A 6,000-nucleotide genomic window follows, 5' to 3' on the forward strand; every position below is an offset into this window, starting at 1 on the left:
GGTGTTTTTTTTTTTTTTTTAAGTTATCAGTATTCACGCCAAGAGGCTTCATGAGGGACCCCCAGCAGATACTGTGATCATGAGGAACCAGAATGAGAGATGCTGAACTAATGGAAGGAATAAGGTGTCTGGGACAAGTATTGAGCATCAATAAATATTTGATACATGAATATCACATTCAGGGAATGTGCCTGACATGCTAATGTCATTGTGAGATAAACCAAGAATAGGCCAGCTAGAGAGTCACTTTGGTCCTGACTGCTAGCTAGAGTCTTCCCTCTAACCTAATTGGCAGGGGTCCACTGGTGTTGCTGCTGCCCTTGACCATTCTCTGTCAAGAAGTCCTCAATAAATTGCACTCTGCAGCAACCCTGGATTTCACAATGATAGATTTACAGATTAATGCTCAATAACTCAGCACTCTAAGACACTGGGAGCTATAGCTTAGACTGCATTATTTCCTAGATTTTTAAAAGGAACTATGTGGACACATTATTATGGGTGGTAGGGATACCCACCTCCACTTACTGAACCCTATTTCTCTGGCTTTCAGACCCCAGTGACTTCAGAACTCTTCCCTTCATTTCAAGCTCTCCTTCCCAAATATCTACTGACATAAACGTGCTTGGGCATCACACATGCTCAGTACTTACCCTAGACTCCTTATTCCTTCCATAGCTCAGCATCTCCCATTCTGGATCCTCATGGTCACAGTATCTGCTGGGGGTCCCTCATGAAGCCTCTTGGTGTGAATACTGATAGCTTAAAAACTGTGTTCCACGCCATCTTGTCTTCAGTGGTATATGTGTTTTTCTCTTCTGTGGTTTGGGTTTGGTTGATCTGCTCAGATAACTGTGTCTTTTGAGTATTTTATCAATAGCCCCCCAAATCTGACACAGGAGAGTATGCTTTCCCCTTGACAAACTCAGCTCTCTTCCCAATTAAGTCCAAAAAGACAACTCCCAATATCTTATGTCCCTTGGTATCTGATAGATTTATGAAAGACAGGTGAAAGAGGCATTGCCTTATAAATACTTTCCAAGCCAAGCGTTCATGGGGAATATGACTGGTTTTATCTTTTTGCACCATTTGAAGACAATTCCTTGTCTCTCCTTGCAAAAGTCTCAGTGCGTCTTATTTTAGAAGTTACTTAAAACAATGCTTTTTTATCAAATTGGCCTCAAGAGTCTTTTCACTGTTTTTCCTTCCGAAAAAATTTTGGTGTTCTTTTCCTTGTAGAGAATGCTAAGAAGAAATGATAAAAATCTACAGTCCTTCATCCTGAATGTTAAAATGCAAGAAGAGAAAAATCAAAGAAAGTAGGTCAAGGCGTCTCTGTAGTTAACAGACTAGGGCTTCTCCATATCTGCAAATATTAAAGTTGATAGGTAATCAAAAGTACTGTATCTTTTTTCACTGTAAAAAAGTGTTATCAAGAGGTTAACACTCTGTCTTTTACCCTGGCCAAGGAAATAGGACAAATCCAATTCTACTATTTGATAACCTATGACTTTATAGGTGGCCATTTTGTATATTCAAATAAGCCTACTTTATTTTGCATTTGTTCGGACTATGAGTAACGAGTAGGCACATTCAACTCATTAACTCTGAGTGAAGTCTGTTTAAATGCAGCCTGTGATTTAGGGTATAAAGCCCTCAGGGATAGGAAGCAATATTTAAAATTGGATGGTCGGAGGGAACAAAATGGAGACGCGTGCAAGGAGGAATAATACTTGAATTTGAGACTGGAGGTACCTGAGGGAAAACTTCAAGTCTCTGGTTTATTTTGAGATTGAAGAAGGTTATGAATATCCCCCATTATTCTGGAACATAATAGCACTCAGTTGGACAAATATAATAAAATGTGTAAGTAAAATTAAATGATGGCGCTATTATTCTTTCTAATAATAGAAATTCTAATATCCAGCATGCATGCTACTTTGCTGCAATGAGAAAGAAAAACAGAAAAACCTCTCGAGCAGCCCAACACTATCAATATAATAAACTATTTTTTTAAAGTCACCCCTTATCAAAGAATGCTTTAAATAAGTATCTGCATGATAAAGAAAAGATGCTGCTATTAGTTAACGAGGAAAGGTATTGAGTTGAGGGGCCGCCGCCACCACAAGAACTATCCGCTGATGCCTCTAGTCTTTCATCTCCCAAATATGCAACCTGCCTTGTTAAAGTGTTTAAAACATCTTTATTGTGCCTGTACAAAAGCGGGATCATTAGTTGATGAAAATGTACTCTGTGTCTAATTTCCAAACCAGCCAAGATTCTGACCCTCTGGAGTCTGTGCTGCTTGCCCCCTATGAAAGGGTTGGCCCTGCTATGCCTAACAACAGTAAGGTCCAGTCCTCCAAGGTAGCGAACCCTGGTTTGCCATGGCTGTTCTACCATTTTGAAGGCACTGGCTAGTAAATTTACCTAGGAGGTCTTCCATGAATCCCTGACTCTGACTTTGCACCCCTTATGCTGCATCAATTTTTGGCTTTTTAAAAAACACTTTTATTAATTCTTTGAAAATTCCATACAATAAAACTTGATCATATTCAACTCAACTCCTCTCCTTACTCCTTCCAACTTCATGTCCCTTTCTTTCTTCTTTCCTTCCTTCCTTCCTTCCTTCCTTCCTTCCTTCCTTCCTTCCTTCCTTCCTTCCTTCCTTCCTTCCTTTCTTTCTTTCTTTCTTTCTTTCTTTCTTTCTTTCTTTCTTTTTTTAACAGCTCACAAGCTTCAAGTTGTGCTGCCTGAGAACTTCAGCGTTGGCTCATGCCTGGGTTTTGGTGTCAGATTTACTGAACATTTCTACTGAACTCACCCAGGCCTCGTAGTAATTTCTAACTTACACTCAGATGTGTTTATAGTGCTACAGTTCTGTCCTTGCGCTTATCAGGACTTTAGGTCTACTAAATTCTCCAGTGGTTAAAAAGAGCTTTCAACCATAATCAACACTACTACTTGGTCCTGTTAGTCGGGGTTATCTAAAGTAACAGAACTTATACAATGAATTTCTCTCTCCTCTGTCTCTGTCTCTCTCTGTCTCTCTCTGTCTCTGTCTCTGTCTCTCTCTCTCTCTCTCTCTCTCTCTCTCTCTCTCTCTCTCTCTCTCTCTCTCTCTCTCGATTATAGGCATGCTTTCCTACCTCAAAGTTCTGGATTAGAACTGGATCTTCCTAAGTCAAATTAAGCAAAAAATGCCCTCCAGTTTTGAACTTTGGTCAATCCAGATGTAGTCAAGTTGACAGCCAAGAATAGTCATCACACTTGGCTTCAATATTTTCCCTGTCTTAATCAGAGGTTCCATTTTGGCCCTGTGTGGCCCTCTGGTATTCCAGGAAGAGACGTTCCAGCTAAAACACAGAATGGCCTCTTATGAACTGGGAGTCCTTTTCCTGCACAGCTATGTTCCTTATGGATTTCTTTTAAACAATAAAAACTGAATTTATAGGACTTATAAGAGGAGGGGGGAGGGAGACAAGGAGGAGGAGGTTGGGTTGGAGAGATGACTCAGTGGTTTGTCACACAAGCATGAGGACCCAAGTTATCCAGCGCCCAGGTAAAAGCTGGGTTTCATAGTGCCTATCTAATCCTAGTGCCCCTATGGGAAGATGAGAAACAAAGATAGAAGAATCCTTGGAAAAATTACAGGCTGGCTAGCCTGAATACACAGCAGTGAGCCACAAAGAGGACAGGTCTCAAATAAAGTATGTGGCAAGTATCAACAGCTGAAGTTGTCTACTGATTTAGATATAGACACACAGACACAGACACACAGACACACACATGCACAGTCACATGCGTGCTGGCGTGGAAGGGGCCAAAGAGAAGAAGATAGATTTTTTAAAAAGAGAAAGGGGAAGACAATACGATATAAAGGGAATTTGTTTTGCATGGGACCAGCATAATCACACATGTGAGGTGGCTAACACTAACCTCTTGCTACAAAGAAAGGAAATGGAGGGGTGAGATGGTATTGTACCAGCTCGGATACCCCACAAATGACTATTCTAGAGGGAAAAAAGTGTCCATCTTTAAACTATAATAAGAAGACAGCTAAATCCTGTCCAGGTGGATTTAAATTTCTTAGTCTGAAAGTTTAGGAATCAGGCATTCCTCTTTAAGAAAACAAATTCAAAATTATAAATGGTTTCTTGGTCATGAGTATGAATATTTATTTAGAATCAGCATAGAAATTACAACAAAAGACAAAAATCATAAAGGCTTCCAAGTATCACAAACATCACAGAAAGTAACAATGTATTAATGAATTTCTTCATGCATCTCTGTAATACTTCTAGTAACATCATCTCTGATTGCTTCTTCACATAATAAGAACTTTGAAGAGTAATTATTTCCTGAAAAATATAAAATAAGCAGTCTGTTAGCATTATTTGATTGGCATGCTCTTTAATAGCAATGATTTAGGATTTTTTTTTTTTTTACCTTTAACACTAATTACCAGTAACATCTCACAAATTTGAAGAAATTGCTATCCAAGTTCTTTTCCACTTACAATCCTGATACAGTTTTAGGTCCTGAACATTTGGAAATTCTAATGAGCACTATTTCTTTTTGCCATGGTCACAGAAGTGAATGTTTGGAATATTTGTGATTGTAGATTTCCGATTCTAATCCACATAGTCTTGACAGGAGAGAAGTGATTTTCAGCCAACATGGGTGAGAAGTGAGTTTTACCCACATATGCTTCTGGCTCAGCATGTTTTCAACCATGGTTTTTCCTCCAGGACTCACATACTTCCTGTAACACAGCACATTGTATCATGCCAATATGACCTCTGACCTTGTGCTTTGGTGATGTGGAATAGGCTAGCGGGTGATTGACAGAAACAATGCCTGAAGGCTTTTTTATTTTTATTTTTATTTATTTATTTATTTATTTTTAACAAGGAAGACCAACAAAACCTGAAGGATGCAAGTCAGAGATGGGACATGCAAATATGTTCCAGTGAATACATTTGTGTATGAACAGCTGCACTTTTTCCTATTCATATTGGCCCAAATGCCTACAGCCATGTCTATACTATCTGACTTAGAGGGAAATATGCCACAGTGGGACTGGAGTTAAAACAAAGACTCTTAGGAAATTCTGGTTCACATTTTGCAAGGTTTTCATATCTATAGAACCTTGAAATGAGGCTTTTGTACTCTCAGGCTTCCAAAACTTCACTTCCAGGCAACCCAATTCTTGTACCAGCCAGTGGTTTCCTTACTGCCTATGCTAGAAGAGAAGCTAAGCTCTTCTTAAAGGTTAATTGACAGTGACTCAGTATTCGGCTGTTGTTGAGAATAGTCATTGTCGAAGACCATGTAACTAGTCACCTAAAGCAAAGGGGAAGTTTCTCTGGATTTGTCAACTGATAGGACTAGCATAGGACAGACCACAAGAAAAAAATCCAAAGTGGTATTAAGGAATTCTCATAACTCTTCTGGTTCTTTATTGAGAAGAAGAATTAGACAAAACATTAATAATTTGTTTAATACTGTGACATAATAAGAATGCATACACATACATACACACACATATATACATATACATGAATGCATATTCCCTGCCCCCCGACTCTTGACACAAAATTTCTAAAAATGCTAATTTCTGATTGATGGGGTAACAGGACTGCTATACATGGAGCTTTGTGACGTCATGGACTACAGGTGCATCTTTTCTTCTAATAAGGCAACTTTCCTGGACTTCTCTGTAACTTCAAGATGGGAAATGAATGGTCAACAGAAAATGCAGATCATAGTTAAAAGGTTGGAACTTTCAGCCCCATTTCTCATCCTCTAAGAAGAAGGGAGGGCTTAGGAATTGAGTTTCTAAGAAATCACATTTGTATAATGACTCTTTGTACAAATCCTCAAATGCCACAGTTGGGAGAGCTCCTAGTTTGGTGAATACATCCACTTGTTGGGAGGTGGAAGGAAGTCAGTGACTGCTGGTCATGGAAGCTTCTGTGCTCAGGACCCTTCGGGACC

The sequence above is a fragment of the Peromyscus maniculatus genome, chromosome 18 (assembly GCF_049852395.1).
Source record: "Peromyscus maniculatus bairdii isolate BWxNUB_F1_BW_parent chromosome 18, HU_Pman_BW_mat_3.1, whole genome shotgun sequence".
In the NCBI taxonomy this organism is placed as follows: Eukaryota; Metazoa; Chordata; class Mammalia; order Rodentia; family Cricetidae; genus Peromyscus; species Peromyscus maniculatus.